The sequence below is a fragment of the Neofelis nebulosa genome, chromosome 10 (genome assembly GCF_028018385.1).
Source record: "Neofelis nebulosa isolate mNeoNeb1 chromosome 10, mNeoNeb1.pri, whole genome shotgun sequence".
NCBI lineage: Eukaryota > Metazoa > Chordata > Mammalia > Carnivora > Felidae > Neofelis > Neofelis nebulosa.
In genome coordinates, this window is record NC_080791.1 from 69,903,161 (window position 1) to 69,921,311 (window position 18,151).

An 18,151-nucleotide genomic window follows, 5' to 3' on the forward strand; every position below is an offset into this window, starting at 1 on the left:
AGTATATCTGGATACGGACTTACTTTATTCTCCAAGTCAACTTCCTTTCAACTTCATTTCTTAGTGGTAACAACCATTTCCCAAGGTCAGTTCCCTGCCCTTTCATTCCTTATATCTAATCAGTTGCCGTGAAGTTCTGTAGGTATTTTCTGGAAGAATTCTCAAACCAATTGATTCATCTCCATTTCTCTTCTTTCTACAACTTGTTCAATTACTTATGTAACATCTTCATGAAGTCAAGAGAAATCTAGTAAGAGCTTTAATCTGCAAGGCAAGTACATACCTGGAAAGCAAGTTAGGCCCTAAAGCCTGGGCCAGATAAAAATAAGCCATTGATCAAGATTGAGGGCTATTTTCAGATGGTATCAGGAAGGACTGATATAGCCATTACCTCAATATTGTATTGCCATAACTCCCTAACATGTCTCCTGGATACTGTATGCGACTAATGTATTTTGCTCTTAGGCACTTCTATACTTTTGTTTATTTGGTTAGTCCGGGTTGGTGGTAATAGCTTAGTATTATCTCACTTAAAATTACTGATTTTTGTCAGAAAGGCTTCAGTACCATGGTTAAACCAAGAATGGTCAAGTACAGGGAACTTTCCAGAACGCTCGCTGAAAAGCGGAGGAGCAGTGGCTGCCCGAGCTGCGCCCAGAAATGCGCTCCTTCCCGCTCCCCCACACCGACCTTGGCCCCCTCGCCGGCTGTAGAAAATGGTGAAAGAAACTAGTTACTATGATGTTTTGGGGGTCAAACCCAATGCCACCCAGGAAGAATTGAAAAAGGCTTACAGGAAATTGGCTTTGAAGTACCACCTGCCAAGAATCCAAATGAGGGAGAGAAGTTTAAACAGATTTCTCAAGCTTATGAAGTGCTCTCTGATGCGAAGAAAAGGGAATTATATGACAAAGGAGGAGAACAGGCAATTAAAGAAGGTGGAGCAGGTGGTGGTTTTGGCTCCCCCATGGACATCTTTGATATGTTTTTTGGAGGAGGAGGAAGGATGCAGAGAGAGAGGAGAGGTAAAAATGTTGTGCATCAGCTCTCTGTAACCTTAGAAGATTTATATAATGGTGCAACAAGAAAACTAGCTCTGCAAAAGGATGTGATTTGTGACAAATGTGAAGGCCGAGGTGGTAAGAAAGGAGCGGTAGAATGTTGTCCCAATTGCCGAGGTACTGGAATGCAAATAAGAATTCATCAGATAGGACCTGGAATGGTTCAACAAATTCAGTCTGTGTGCATGGAGTGCCAGGGCCATGGGGAACGGATCAGTCCTAAAGATAGATGTACAAGCTGCAATGGAAGGAAGATAGTTCGAGAAAAGAAGATTCTAGAAGTTCATATTGACAAAGGCATGAAAGATGGCCAGAAGATAACATTCCATGGTGAAGGAGACCTAGAACCTGGACTGGAACCAGGAGATATTATCATTGTTTTAGATCAGAAGGACCATGCTGTTTTTACTAGGCGAGGAGGGGATCTTTTCATGTGTATGGACATACAGCTGGTTGAAGCACTGTGCGGCTTTCAAAAGCCAATATCTACTCTAGACAACAGAACCATTGTCTTTACCTCTCGTCCAGGTCAGATTGTCAAGCATGCAGATATCAAGTGTGTGCTGAATGAAGGCATGCCAATTTATCGTAGACCATACGAAAAGGGTTGCCTAATCATTGAATTTAAGGTAAACTTCCCTGAGAATGGCTTTCTCTCTCCTGATAAACTGTCTTTGCTGGAAAAACTCCTACCTGAGAAGAAGGAAGTAGAAGAGACTGATGAAATGGACCAGGTAGAACTGGTGGACTTTGATCTAAATCAGGAAAGAAGGCGCCATTACAATGGAGAAGCGTATGAGGATGATGAACATCACCCTAGGGGAGGTGTTCAGTGTCAGACCTCTTAATGGGGTCAGTGAAGAACACTGATGGCATTTTATATGCAGTAGTGAACGAATGAAGGACTATAATCATAGCTCACTACTTGCTATTATTGTTTTTGTTTTAATATTCAACTACAGTAGTGTTTTAAAAGTTAAATGAAGAATAAAAAATATAAAAGCTCAAAAAAAAAAAAAAAGAATGGTCAAGTACATACCTAAGTTGGTTTCCATGAAAACCAAAAGATGAGCAAAGAGGTATAATCCTTAACTTAAGATATTGTTCACTAGGTCAATAGAATAGTGTCAGGAACTGGAATTGAAGTAGAGCTTTCCAGAACCAGGGGAGACACAAACCAAAAAATTATGGGCAAAAGTTTTTCTAAGCTTCCTGAGCTTCTCTGCTACCTGGAGAACAAAAATAATTTAAACCTTCACAATGAGCCTTATCTGAACTCTAGTCTTTGACTGCCAACAAGGCTGAGTGTCTCTTTCAGAAGAGTAGCTAACACTTATACAATACTTTCTTTTATATATATATATATATATATATATATATATATATGTGTGTGTGTGTGTGTGTATACACACATATATATATACATATATTTATATTTTTAATTTTTATTTATTTTTGAGAGAGAGAGAGAAAGAGCAGGGGAGGGGCAGAGAGAGGGAGACCCAGAATCCAAAGCAGGTGCCAGGCTCTGAGTTGTTAGCACAGAGCCTGATGTGGGGCTCAGACCCATGAACTGTGAGATCATGAGTGACCTGAGCTGAAGTCAGATGTTTAACCAACTGAGCCACCCAAGTGCCCCTATATAATACTTTCCATGGGCTAGTGTATTAACCATATTTTTAATATTTTATGGTGTTTGACAAGTTGTGGGGATTGACTCGCTGAGGAGAGACTGCCCCTCCCAGGGTTAGCTAATTCCCAGAGATAATAAACAATTTGCCTGAAATATTACTCAGCCATAAAAATAAAAATCTTGCCATTTGTGACAACATGTATGAACTTAGAGGGTATTATGCTGAGTGAAATAAATAAGACAGAGAAAGACAAATACTGTATGACTTCACTAACATGTACAATCCAAAAACAAAACAAATGAACAACAACAAAAAAAGTCAGAAACAGACTCATATAGAAAATAAACTGATGGTTGCTACATAGAGGGATGGTCAAAATAAGTTAGGAGGTTAAGAAGTACAGTCTTCCATTTATAAAATTAAGACACAGGATGCAATGTACAACATAGGGAATATAGGCAATAATACTGTAGTAATCTTGTATGGTGACAGATGATGACTACTTATTGTGGTGACCATTTTGTAATGTATACAAATATCAAATCTGTGTATATATTTCATAATGTATGTAAATATCAACTATGTTGTACACCTGAAACTAAAACAATATTGTATGTCAATGATTCTTCAGTAAAAATTTAAATTAAAAAATGAGCAACAAATCTGAAAGCATGTTTTCATATATAAACCAACTAATCCCAAGTCCATACCCCCAGTCACCTCCTTTATTTAACGCCCCCCCCAACTCCAAACCAATATACCCCCTGCCCTAAATCATCCAGGACTAAGTACCAGACAACTGAGACAGCTCATCAAAATTATTCAGACTAGCCAACCCTAAGCAGTTTCCCTTGCCCTGCCTTGCCTTTCCTATGGAAAACCATACAGGCTCTGGGCCAGGCTTCCCCTTCACTACTTTCTGCCTCCTAATCAACACTGATGCTTCCCCAGGTGGCCCTGCATGGTATGTAGCCCTTCAGTGGCACTAGTCTTCCCGTGTTTTTACTTAGTCATCTCCATAAATTAAAATCCCATGAGTATAACAGAAATCGGAGCCATTCTAAGTATTTTGCATAAGTAAACTCACTTAGTCTTCACAAAAATTCTATAAGGTATATACCACTATTATCCCCATTCTAACAAGGAGAGCATCAGGGTAAGTAACTTGTTTACAATTCTATGAGTGAGTGACAGAGCTGAGACACCAACCCAGGCAGCTTGGTGTCAGCATTATATCGTGGAAGTCCGGGTGTTCCACGTACTCAAGACACAAATCTCTGGCTTCTCCTCACCAGCATAGACCTCCTACAAGGCCTGCCCTCTTTGTTTGACAACTTGCCTTGAATTAGTTATCAGAATGAGGAGCAGACACATCTGGGGCCTGAAAAGCATCACTGTTCTGATCCGAGGTGATTGGCTTGGGGTGAATAGAGAAAAAAACAACTAGTTAAAGTTGTGTAAAACTCAGATGCTACAAGAATGACAATCCGTGCTCTTTGTCTCTTGGATCTATTTTTTGTGGTAAGAATACAACACAGTCCCTTCAACAATTCTAGCAATGAACCAAATGTTTATGTGCAGCAAACTACAAGTCTTCCAGTGTTTTCAGGGCATAAAGTACAAAATGGCACCAGTAGATGAGACTAGAGAGATCCACAGGAACCAGGCCTGGAATGTCTCACATGATTTACAAAAATGCAGGTAGGTGATGGGAAGCCAATATTTCTCCTTCCCTCATGCTTGAGAAATGGGACCCTCTGACAGATCCTCCAGAGGCTACTACATAAATGGTCTCTTAGGTTATGTGAAATATAGAGTAAAGCTTCTATTAATGGCACTATTAAAACCTAACATGAACATTTGACTTTCTTTTCAATTACTGTGTTGGGCCAATTCCCCGAAATAAAATTGAGTCAAAAAAATACCGTTGTTGGGACACCTGGGTGGCTCAGCTGGTTGAGCATCCAACTTTGGCTCAGGTCATTATCTCGTGGTTTGTGAGTTCAAGCTCCACATGGAGTTTACTGCTGTTACCCTAGCAGCACAAAGCCTGCTTTGGATCCTCTGTCCCCTTCTCTCTGCCCCTCCCCTACTCATCCTTGCTCTCTCTCTCTTTCAAAAAACAAATAAAAACATTAAAAAAACCCCCAACACATTGTTCTTTCAAACTCCAGATTGCTTTCACTAACTTACATAGCCTCAAGCATTGTATATATTATACAAAGACTTGCCAGCATTCAGTTTTATCCTGTAAATTTGTGCTACGTCATCCTACACTCTTCAGAAATCATTATTTCATTCTCTTTTCTCTTCACATTTCCATCATTCTTTTCCCTTTTCTTGCCCTCAACCAATAATCTTATTTCTTTTAAAGGAAATCAGGTATGTGCCCACCACTAATCTACCAGCCCTCCAGCATCTGTACCTGTTTATTCTGTTGACCCTCAGATTATAATGGGTGAAATTGGCATGCTCTTAACTAAGGACAAACCTTCACTTGTTTATTGATCTTCTCCTTTTTACTCAGGACTTGGCTCTTCCTCTCTCTTCTGAATGCCCCATTAGTTCAGTGACTGGCAGCTCTCCTGAGCTTCAGGCTTATATTCATATATCTGATTTCTCAATTTCTCTACTTGGATGTGTATCAGGTGATCTTAAATGTAGTATATCCAGAACAGAACTCTTGATTTCCTTCATCCCCTAAATCAATTCCTCCAGTCTTCCTTCTCTTAGTTAACGTCACGATCATTCCCTCAGTTGTTTAGACCCCAACCAGGAGTCATTTTTGATTCTTTTCTTTCTCCCACACCCTCCATCCAATCTATCTGCAAGTTCTGCTGCCTCTAACATCAAAATATATCCCGAGTCCGGTAATTTCACCTCTTCCAACACCATCATCTTTATATAATCCAGTAGTTTTAATATATTCATAAGATGTGTTCAACTATCACCACTCTCTTTTCCAGAATATCTTAATCACTCCTAAGAGAAACCCTAAATCCATTAGTAGCCATTGCATATTCACCTCTCTCCCTCATACTCTGGCAACTACTTATCTACTTTCTGTCTCTATAGATTTGCCTACTCTGCACATTTCATATAAATGAAATCATATAATGTGTGGCCTTTTGTGACTGGCTTATTTCACTTAGCATAACATTTTCAAGGGTCAACCATGTGGTAGCAAGTATTGGTACCACCATTTATTTTTCATGGCTGAATAATATTCTGTTGTGCAGCTATATACCACACTTTACTCATCTATGCATCAGTTGATGGGTGTTTGAGTTGTTCCTACTTTATAGCTATTACTAAGAATGCTTTGAGAAAAATTCTTTCCTAGCTGGGTCATATTGTAACTCTGTGTTTAACCTTTGAAGAACTGCCAAACTCTTTTCCAGAACGGCTGTGCCATTTTACATTCTGACCAGCAATGCATGAGTGTTCCAATTTCTCCACCTCCTTGCCAACACTTGTTAATGTTTGATTTTTAAAATTATAGCCATCCTATAATGAGTGTGAGTGGGTACCAGTTTGGTTTTGGTTTGAATTTCCTTAATGGTTGATGATGTTAAGCATGTTTTCATGTGCCCATTGACAATGTATATGTCGTCTTTTGAAAAATGTCTATTAAAATTCTTTGTCCATTTAAAAAATCAAGTTGTCTGTTGATTGCTGAGTTGTAAGAGTTTTTATATATTCTAGATACTAGATCCTTATCAAATATATGAAGTGAAAATATTTTCTTCCATTATCTGGGTTGTCTTTTCACTTTTTTGATAGTGTCCTTTGAAGTCCAAAACTTGTACACATTAATCAAGTCCAATTTATTTTTTCTTGGGTTTGTATGCTTTTGGTGTTATAGCTGAGAAACTGTTGCCTAGTCCAAGGTCATGAAGATTTATACCTATGTTTTCTTCTAAGAGTTTTATACTTCCAGTAATTAGATTTAGGTTTTCAATCCATTTACAGTTAATTTTGTATATGGTATGAGGTAGAGGTCCAAATTTATCCTTTTGTATGTGGATATCCAGTTGTCCAAATAATTCTTTATTGCAGAGGCTGTCCTGTGCATTGTAGGATGTTTAGCACATTCCTGGTTTTTACCCCTTAGATGCCAGTAGCACCCCCTCAAACTTATGACAGCCAAAAATGTCTCCAGAAATTGTCATGTCTCCTAGTAGGCAAAAACAACCCTGATTGAGAACCACTGATGTATGTAATTGGAATTATCTTGAAATGAAGTGTGCAACCTCTGGGCTTTACTGTTTTGCTTTAAAAAAAATTTTTTTTTAAGTTTATTTACTTATTTAGAGAGAGAGAGAGAGAGCATACAAATGGGCGAGGACAGAGAGAGAGAGAGGGAGAGAGAATTCCAAGCAGCCTCCACGCTGTCAGCACAGAGCCCAGTGCAGGGCTGCAACTCATGAACTGTGAGATCATGTCCTAAGCTGAAATCAAGAGTCAGACGCTTAACCGACTGAGACACACAGGCACCCTGTGGAATATTTTCTTTTTTAAAGTAAAGTTATTGTAAAAAATATTCAGGTATACATAAAGAAGTAAAGAAGAGTATAAAAGACCCCCATATACTCATCACCCAGTTTCAACAACCTCTATTATAGATCCTGCTCTTCCAGTGGCCTGATTGTTTGACTTTCCCTGGCCTCCCAAAGCACATGGAGACTTCGCACAAAGCACATCATGACTTTGTCAGTCATGATGCAACTGGAGTTTAATACAAGAATTAATCAGACAGGTGATGGAAGCACTGAGAAGCCAGGTACGGTATGAGTTAACCCAGAGATTGCCAATGACAGGCATCTGCTACCATGTTTAGGGGCCACATGACAAAGGAAGGAAGTGGTGTTACAAGAGCCTAGAACACTGCTCAGAGGGATCTGGAACCATAGAAAGAGAACCTGTCCATTAAGAACTAGAACCAGAGACATTGAACACAGTAAGACATGGAGAATTACCCAAGAGTCCTTCTACTCACCTTCTCAATTCCTATTTTCTCTTAATTCTTCCCTTTTGCTGAACCTACCTGGAAGCCAGTTGGTAAAAGAAAATAAGTCATGTAGCTCCCTACAATACAAGAGAGAATAAAAGAATGAATCTCAGAGCAAAAAGCAAAATTATGCATCATTTGAAGTAAATTGGGATAAACTGAGCCCATTTCTTAGCCTGAAAGAGTGTAACTTACAAATTTATTATCCTGGTGTTCTCTTATCACAGATAGTAAATATTTTGTTGGCTATTGTGCGCATCAACTGGAGGCAAAAGATTTGACCACACTTTAGAAAATATAAACTGACCTGGGGTGACTCAGCAGTAGATAGCCCAGGAACATAAGTATCAGTTGCTCTTTTGAGGCTAGGTGCAGGGAGCAAATCAAGATGTCATTTAGTGATTTAATTACTAACCTCCATTCTATATCCCTTCTTATCTCCACCTTAGAAGATTATTATCAGAATTGTTAAAAACTTCCGGGGTTTGGCATAGACTGAAGGATCTAAATGTGTCTGGAAAGTCATCTTCTATCGGTGGTCTCTCAGACTTGGATATTGCTTTTGAACCTGAAAGTCCCATCTTTATGAAAACCTGAACCCCTGGAGTCAGTTTGCTAAATTAGGGATATGTGAGAGTGGCTCATTGGGTCATTTTATCACCACACTCAGGACCGATAGTCTTGGAAAAACTGTTGCTTACAGTGTTTCATTTCAAAAAGCACAGGGCTTTCCTAGTTGGGTTGCTTATAAATCTTATAAACTCCTACAAAAATTCCTATCTATACTGTTCCAAAAGGAAAGAGTCTCTGACTTTAGGTAGAGATGTTATCTTTCATGTCTTCATACATTAACCAACATTTTGTGAGTACCTACTTCATGCTAGGCCTTGAGAAGAATACAGTAAACAAGACCAACACAGTGTTTTGTTTTGTTTTGTTTTACTTTGTGCTGCTTATAGGAATTTAGACCCTGAGATTACAGCCATTAATCCCAGGGGAAGAGACTCCTTCATGACCAACTCTCAGGATTCTGTGAACTTTTTGCTGAATATAACCAAACATAAATAGGAAACATGCTCAGTGGGGTAGGATCAGCTGCCTGGAATGGAGTCCATGACAATTTCTCCCTGGGCTTTCTAATAGTATCTACCCTTCTTCAACATACTTAATAGATATCTGGAGGAAATATGGACAAGTGCTCAAGTGATTTTTCTGAGTGGTTTTTCATGAGAAATGTCAATAGATACAACCTTCATTGACAAAAGTTCTTTGGGGTCCTTAACAATTTTTAAGAGTATAATAGGATCCTAAGACCAAAAAATTTGAGAACTGCTACTCTAAGGATCATATCTAGAAATAACATGGAATGGTTGGGTCATAGATTATGCATTATATTCAACTTTTGTAGGTAATAGCAGGTTGTTTTCCTAGTAGTTATACCAATTTATAATCTCATCAGTAATGGAGTGCTCTAGTTAAAGGTCTTGGCACTGTGATTCCTGATTTTTATTTGATTTGTAAAGGACTCCACACTATTGTAAAGGTAACTTAGATTTTTGGAAGGGAGTGAGGATGTAGTAGTCCAGGCTCTACCATTTAATAGCAGGGCGGTGTTCAACAAATGATTTAACCTCACTTTCTCCATAAGATTGTTTTTATGATCACATGAAATAAGGCACTTTAAGTAATAGAAGTGGGCTTAGTACATAGTAGATACTGTGCGTGTTTGTGCTTAATAAATGTTGGGTATCATCGTAGTCGTCATTATTTTTATGGCAATATGTAGGTACATTCTGAAAATGTGTGATCAGAACTGAGATTGTAGGTATGCTGATGAAATCGGTATTCCATTTAGGCTTCAATTTACTTTTGGTGAGGCTGGGGGTGCAAAGGGAGTCTAAGAACATGGAATATATGAATGTATAGAAATTGAAAAATCAGGCCTCCTGGGGTGGAGAAATGGGAGTTTGGGTTTTCTTTTTTTATTTAAGAAAATGAAAGCCCGTATGGTGTTTTCATCCAGTTGAGTAATTTCCTTAGTCTAGATCCAGAAAGGACTCATTTAGGTTCCACATGACTCAGGAAGAAAAAGAGACTGATAAATTAGTAAAAAGCTGTCATATACTGAGTGCTTAACATGTGCTAGACACTATTCTAAGAGTCTTTTACTTTTTTTCCATTTCACTGTAAAACAATTTTATATATTAGGTATCTTTCTTTCTTCCTTCATTTTTATTTTTTGAGAGAGAGAGCACAAGCAGGGAGGGGCAAAGGGAGAGGGAGAGATAATCTTAAGCAGTCTCCATGCTCTGTGTGGAGCCCCACACAGGGTTTGATCTCGCAACTCTGAGATCATGACCTGAGCTGAAACCAAGAGTTGGATGCTTAACCAACAGAGCCACCCAGGCACCCCATTATGTATTATTTTTAACCCATTTCACTGAGACATAGATAAATTGAGTAACTTTTCCAAGCCCACATATTTGTTAAGGTGTGGAGCTCGGCTTTAAGCCAAGGCAATCTGACCCCAGAGCCCTCATCTTAATTACTCCAATGCTCATTTGAATACGTGATTCTCAAAAACACATAGGTTGAGTGGATAGGAGAGACTAGTATGTATTTTAGTTAAGTCAACGAGCCTGTGAGATAAAAATGATGGAAATTATTTAGCTGGTGACTCAAAAGTAGCTTTCCTGAGATGATGATGGGAAAACGCGGACATAAACGAAGGCAGGTGTATGTTACTAGGCACAGGATAAAGAGTAAAGACGTACTTGGGAAAAATGAATCTCTCTGGAGATTATGTTCCAAGTCTTTTGGCAACTCTTCATCCCCCTGAGGATTTCACATTATAGAGTTGAACTCTCACTCCTTCCTCTTTTGATCTCATTAGTAATTTTCCTTTTACAATGCCTTTCTTGGCAACCCAGTGAGGTAAGTATGTATTCTTATTCTCTTTCTTCAAATTAGTTAAGTGGTTTGCCTATGGTCACACTAGAAAGTAGACAGAGTCAAATTAGCCAAGGTTATTGTCTCCAATTCAGTACGCTTTACATTCTGTCACAACTGGCATTCTAGTATACCTCCCTCTTTTTTATGCCACTGCTCCTTTTGCTTTTTAAAAAAAAAAAATTTTTTTAACGTTTATTTACTTTTGAGACAGAGAGAGACAGAGCATGAACGGGGGAGGGTCAGAGAGAGAGAGGGAGACACAGAATCTGAAACAGGCTCCAGGCTCTGAGCTGTCAGCACAGAGCCCGACGCGGGGCTCGAACTCACGAACTGTGAGATCATGACCTGAGCCGAAGTCGGAGGCTTAACTGACTGAGCCACCCAGGCGCCCCTCCTTTTGCTTTTTAACTTGTCTTTTTCTTTCCCCCCATAGTCTATTGCATTGAATTATTACATGCAGCAGCAACAGGCTGTGTTCCGTATCCATGTCTGTCTTTTTAAGAGATCTTGATGATCTAATTCAAGTGTTTCTTGAAAGATTATTTGGATGTATGTTTCCTTACAGATGAATTCTCAGGTTTTAGACATCTGAAAAAGCTTTTTTAATTGTTTCTTTGTATGGTTAAAGAATTGATTCAAGGCATTGAAAAAACTATATCATTTAAGACTCACGTGACTTTCATTTTGGCAGAAGAAAATCAAAAAGTAGTCGAACATGTTTTCCCTGCCTTCTCCTGTTCTCCCCTAAACTTAGGAAGACAGGGATACAAATCAAAGCTTTCTTTCAACCATGTTGATGAAATTTGAAGTGTGGTTCGTGAGCAAATGGCTAAGAAAGAATTCTTGAGACGTCTTTGGTACAAAAAGGTGATTTTATTAAAGCATGGGGACAGGACCCGTGGGCAGAAAGAGCTGCACGGACGTTGTAAGGAGCAATTGATTATACACTTTTAGGGGTAGAGATAAAGTTAGTTTTTAAGGAGTTTCTGGATGCTGAAAGCACGGTCTCACAGGACCCTGAAGATTTAGCTATTGTCAAGATAAGGTTGCTTCTAGTTTTTAAAGAAGTGTAAACATTAAGGCATTAAGGCAGCCACAAATGTCTTGGGGAGTGTTACACGCCAGGTCTCTGACATCTATCAATGGGCTGCAGTCTGTAAAGGAGTTTAAACTACATTTTTCTTGCCTTTGTTTCCCTCATCAAAGTCACATTAATGAGTTCAAAATATATTTATTCACAGGTAAAATATATTCACTATTGGAACCTTGGATTTTGAATCTACTTTTTTTCTTGTTTTGTTATTTATATCATCCCTCCATGGGAAAAAATATTTTAGAAAAGGTTAAAATCCTTTTTTATTGCCTTCAACAATCTAGATCTGTCCCCTTCTACCATAGGTAACCACTGATATCACTTTTGTTTTTGTCTTTCCAAACTTTTTTCTCTGCATTTATCTACATACATACATTTCCATGGAAAACAAAGTTATTCTGTAGTTAGTTTGGTAAGATTTTGTAGATTTTACATAAATGAGGCATGTTCTGAAATTTGCTTTTTTTTCATTCAACATTCTGTCTTAGGGACCTTTCCATATTAACATTATTTGTTTTAATGATTATATGGTATTTTGTGGGATGACTTTACCACATTTTATTTCTCCCTACTCATTGGCTTCTTATTTTTTCATTTAAAACAATGCTGCAACAAATATCTTTGTACATGCTTCCTCATGCACCTGTACAGCTATTTCTTTGAGGTAAATATAGAGAGGTAGAATCGCTAAGTCACAGAGTAGGTATGTTTTAAAATTCCAACACTTTATTGTCAAATTGCCTTCCAAAAGGACTGCAATTTAAACTATTAGCAGTGCATGAGATCTCTTTTTCCAATCCTTAACCACCCTTGATATTTTCAAGCTCTTTCAATTTTGCAAATCTATTGAGTGAAAAAGCTATCTCATTGTTATACTTTGCATTGTTTTGTTTGTTTTCTAGTGAGGCTCAGTGTCTTCTCCTATCTTTATGGCTGTTTTTCTTTTGTGAGTTGTCTGTTTATATCATTTATGCTTTTACTATACCAGTGGTCTTTTTCTCACTACCAATGTCACTTTTGGTGAAAATAAGTTTTGCATGTTGATGAAGTCAATTTGTGACTTTTGATTTAAAAAAATGTTTTTTAAGTTTATTTATTTATTTTGAGGGGGGTGAGGAACAGAGAAAGAGGGAGAGAGAGAATCCCAAGCAGGCTCCGTGCTGTCAGTGCAGAGCCTGACGCAGGTCTTGGACCTACAAACCTAGAGATCATGACCTGAACCAAAATCAAGAGTCAGATGCTTAACTGACTGAGCCACCCAGCACCCTAATATATGGCCTTTTTTGTCTGTCTTCTTTCACTTAACAGAATGTTTTCATGGGTTGTAGTATGTGTCAGTACTTCATTTCTTTTTCTTGCCAAACAATATTTCATTATATGAATATATCACATTTCATTTATTCATTCGTAAGTCATGGGCATTTGGGTTGTTTTCATTTTTTGGCTACTATGAATAATGCTGCTATGAACATTTCTGTACAATTTTTTGTGTCATCAACTGTTTTCAATTTTCTTGTGTATATATTGGAAGTAGCTGAGTCTTTATGGTAAGTCTATCTTTAGCATTTCAAGGAACTGCTAAATTGTTTTCCAAAACAGCTGTACCATTTTACATTCCCACCAGCAACTTGTGAGCATTCCAAATGTTCCACCCCTTGTCAACACTCGTTATTTTCCTATTTTAAAATTATAACCCCCCTAGTGGATATGAAGTGGTATCTCATTGTGGTTCTGAATTCCATTTCCCTCCTGATTAATGTTGAACAACTTTTTGTGCACTCATTCACCATGTGTGTCTTCTTTGGAGATATATCAATTCAAATCTTTTGTCCACTTTTATTTTTATTTTTATCAACAATTAAGATTTTATTTTAATAAATTATAGGTCATCTCATTTATCAGAATAACAGTGAAACTATAGATAAATACTTCATGGTATGGCAAGATGTTCACTGGTTAGAGAAAAATTGGGTTACAAAGTAATATATAATGTATTATTCTATACATAATGTTATGGACTGAACCGTATCCCTTCCACCCCCAAATTTATATATTGAAGCCCTAATCTCCAATGTGACTAAATTTTTTATTTTTAAAATTTACATCCAAATTAGTTAGCATATAGTGCAACAATGATTTCAGGGGTAGATTCCTTAATGCTCCTTACCCATTTAGCCCATCCCCCTTCCCACAACCCCTCCAGTAACCCTCAGTTTGTTCTCCATATTTATGAGTCTCTTCTGTTTTGTCCCCCTCCCTGTTTTTATATTATTTTTGCTTCCCTTCCCTTGTGTTCATCTGTTCTGTGTCTTAAAGTCCTCATATGAGTGAAGTCATATGATATTTGTCTTTCTCTGACTAATTTTGCTTAGCATAATACCCTCCAGTTCCATCCACGTAGTTGCAAATGGCAAGATTTCTTTCTTTTGATTGCCAAGTAATACTCCATTGTATATATATATATACCACATCTTCTTTTTTTTTAAATGTTTATTTATTTATTTATTTTTTTTAATACATGAAATTTGCTGTCAAATTGGTTTCCATACAACACCCAGTGCTCATCCCAAAAGGTGCCCTCCTCAATAACCATCACCCACCCTACCCTCCCTCCCACCCCCCATCAACCCTCAGTTTGTTCTCAGTTTTTAACAGTCTCTTATGCTTTGGCTCTCTCCCACTCTAACCTCTTTGCCACATCTTCTTTATACATTCATCCATCGATGGATAGTTGGGCTCTTTCCATACTTTGGCTATTGTTGATAGTGTTGCTATAAACACTGAGGTGCATGTGTCTCTTCAATACAGCATACCTGTATCCCTTGGATAAATACCCAGTAGTGCAATTGCTGGGTCATAGGGTAGTTCTATTTTTAATTTTTTGAGGAACCTCCATACTGTTTTCCAGAGTGGCTGTACAAGCTTGCATTCCCACCAGCAATGCAAGAGATCCTCTTTCTCCGTATCCTTGCCAACATCTGTCATTGGCTGAGTTGTTAATGTTAGCCATTCTGACAGGTGTAAGGTGGTATCTCATGGTGGTTTTGATTTGTATTTCCCTGAGGATGAGGGATGTTGAGCATTTTTTCATGTGTCGGTTGGCCATCTGGATGTCTTCTTTGGAGAAGTGTCTATTCATGTCTTTTGCCCATTTCTTCACTGGACTATTTATTTTTTGGGTGTTGAGTTTGATAAGTTCTTTATAGATTTTGGACACTCACCCTTTATCTGATATGTTGTTTGCAAATATCTTCTCCCATCTATTGGTTGCCTTTTAGTTTTGCTGATTGTTTCCTTTGCTGTGCAGAAGTTTTTATTTTTATATAGTTTTACATAGTTATATATATTTTATTTTATTTTTATATAGTTTTCCCAGCACCACTTGCTGAAGAGACTGTCTTTATTCCATTGGATATTCTTTCCTGCTTTGTCAAAGATTAGTTGGCCATTTGCCCACTTTTAAATTAGGTTGTTTGTCTTTTGGTTGTTGAGTTGTAAGCTTTTTTTTTTTTTTTAATTCTGGATACAGTATCCTTATCAGATATATGAGTTGCAAATATTTTCTCCCATTCTGTGGATTGTCTTTAAATTTCATGATAGTGTCCTTCAATGCACAAGAGTTCTTTATTTTAATGAAGTCTAACATTTATTTTTCTTTTCTATTTCTTACATACTTTTTGCTTGTGTTTTGATATAATATCTAAGACTCCATTGCCAAATCCAAGAAATGGAATTTTCTTTTATGTTTTCCTCTAATAGTTATATATTTTAGCTCTGACATTTGAATATTGATTTTTTTAAAATTTTTGTATGATAGGTCCAACTTTATTCTTTTGCAAATATATAACCAGTTGCCCTAGAACCATTTGTTTAGAATACCATTCTTGTCCTATTGAAAGGTGTTGGCACTTTTGTTAAAAATCAATTGACCATAAATGTGTGGGTTTCCTTCTGGACCCTCAATTCTGTTCCATAGATCTATATGTCTATCCTTTTGTCAGTTCCAGGCTGCTTTGATTTCTGTGGCTTTGTAGTAAGTTTTGAAGTTTAGAACTATAAATCTTCCAACTTTGTTCTTTTCTGGGATTGTATTGTCTCTTCTGGGGTCCCTTGCTATTCCATATGAATTTTAGAATCATCTTTTCCATTTCTGCAAAATAGGCAGTTGAAATCTTGATATGAATGGCATTGATCTGTAAATTTGGGGTATATTGCCATCTTAACAATATTAAGTTTTCAATCCATGAACACAGGATGCTATCCATTTATTCAGGTTTCCTTTAATTTCTTTCAGTAGCTTTTTATCATTTTCAGCGTATGAGTCTTACACTTTCTCAGTTAAGTTTATTCCTAAGTATTTTATTATTTTTAATATTATGAATAGAATTGTTTTATTAATTTCATTTTCAGATTGTTCATTGCTGGAGCATAGAAATACAACAGATTTTTCTGTGTGATCTTGCATTTTACAACTTTGCTGAATTCATTAGCTTTAATAGTTTTTTAATAGATTCTTTAGTGTTTTCTATACGTAAAATTATGTCACTTGTGAATAGAAATAGATTTACTTCTTCCTTTCCATTTTGGATAATTTTTATATATTTTTTTCTGTCAAACTTTCCTGCCTAGAATGTCTTATACAATGTCGAATAGAAGTGATAAAAGCAGATATCCTTGTCTTGACCTAATTATAGGGAGAAGCCTTAAGTATAATACTAGCTGTGGTTTTTAAAATTTGTTTGTTTTTTAATTAAAGGGTGTTGGGGGTGCCTGGGTGGCTCAGTTGGTTAAGTATCCTATTTCAGCTCAGGTCATGATCTCATAGTCCGTGAATTGGAGCCCCATGTTGGGCTCTGTGCTGACAGCTCAGAGCCTGGAGCTGGTTTCAGATTCTGTGTCTCCCTGTCTCTTTGTCTCTTCCCCACTCACACTCTATTTTTCTCTCAAAATTAAAAACATAAAAAAATATTAAAGGGTGTTGGAATTTGTCAAATGATTTTTCTGCATTTATTGAGATAACCATGTGATCTTTCCCCCCTTTCATTCTCATAATATTGTGTGTTACACTCACCAGTTTTCATAAATTGAAACACCCTTACATTGCTGAAATAAATCTCACTTAGTTTTGGTGAATGATCCTTTTAATGTGTTGCTGGATTTGGTTTGCTAGTATTTTGTTGAGGAATTTTATGTCTGTATTCATAAGAGACACTGGTCTGTGTTTTCTTTTATTGTGATTTCTTTGTGTGGCTTTGCTACCAAGGTAATACCAGCCTTGTGGAATGAGTTAGAAAGTTTTATCTCCTCTTCCATTTTGAGGGGAGAGTTTGAGAAGGATTGGTGTTAATTCTTCTTTAAATATTTAATAAAATTAGCCAGTGAAGCCATCTGGTTCTGGACTTTTCTTTGCTGGAAGTTTTTAGGTAATTGATTCAATTTCTTTCCTTCCTATAGGTCTATTCAATTTCTCTCTTTATTCAGTTTTAGTAGTTTGTGTATTTCTAGAAATTTGTCCATTTCATCTAGGTTATCTAATTTATTGGTGAACAATTGCTCACAATATTCTGTCACAAGCCCTTTTGTTTATGTAAGATTGAAAGTAAAGTCCCCATTTCATCTTGATTTTATTAATTTCAGTCTTCTCTCTTTTTTGCTTGGTCATTCTAATTACCAATTTTCTTGATATTCTCAAAGGACCAGCTTTTGGTGTCACTGATTCTATTTCTTTCTATTCTCTATCTTATTTATGTCTATTCTAATCTTATTTGTCTCCTTCCTTCTTTGCTTCCTCCTTTCCTCCTTGCTTTAAGTTTAGTTTGCTTCCCTCCCCTGCCCAGTTCCTTAAGGCAGAATGTTGTTGATTTGAGATCTTCCTTGTTTTTTAACATAAATATTTACAACTATAAGTTTCCCTCAGAACATGCTTTTGTGCATCTCATAAGTTTTAGCATGCTGTTTTTGTTTTAATTCATCTCAAAATATTTTCTAATTTCCCTTGTGACTTTTCTTTGACCCATTAGTTGTTTAAGAGTGTGCTGTTTAATTTCTACATATTTGTGAATATCCCAGATTTTCTTCTTTTATTGATTTCTACTTCCACTCCATCATTGTCAGTGAAGATATTTTGTATGAGTTCAATACTTTTAACCTTATCAAGCTTTGTTTAATGGTCTAACATATGTCCTACACCAAAGAATGTTCCATACACACTTGAAAATAGCGTGTGTTCTCGTGGTTACTAGAAGGGAGGTGAGTGGGGGATGGGTTAAATAGGTGATGGAGATTAAGCAGTGCACTTGTTGTGAGGAGCACCAGGAGTTTTATGGAAGTGTGAAATGACTATATTGCGTATCTGAAAAATAATATTTCACTGTATGTTAATTAACTGGAATTTAAATAA

The 18,151-nt window shown here is 37.1% G+C and overlaps 1 pseudogene; it reads left to right on the forward strand.

Annotated features, from left to right (window-relative positions):
- The first annotated feature begins 696 nt into the window (after window positions 1-696).
- LOC131487504 (dnaJ homolog subfamily A member 1-like) lies at window positions 697-2,085 on the forward strand (annotated as a pseudogene).
- The last annotated feature ends 16,066 nt before the right edge of the window (window positions 2,086-18,151 follow it).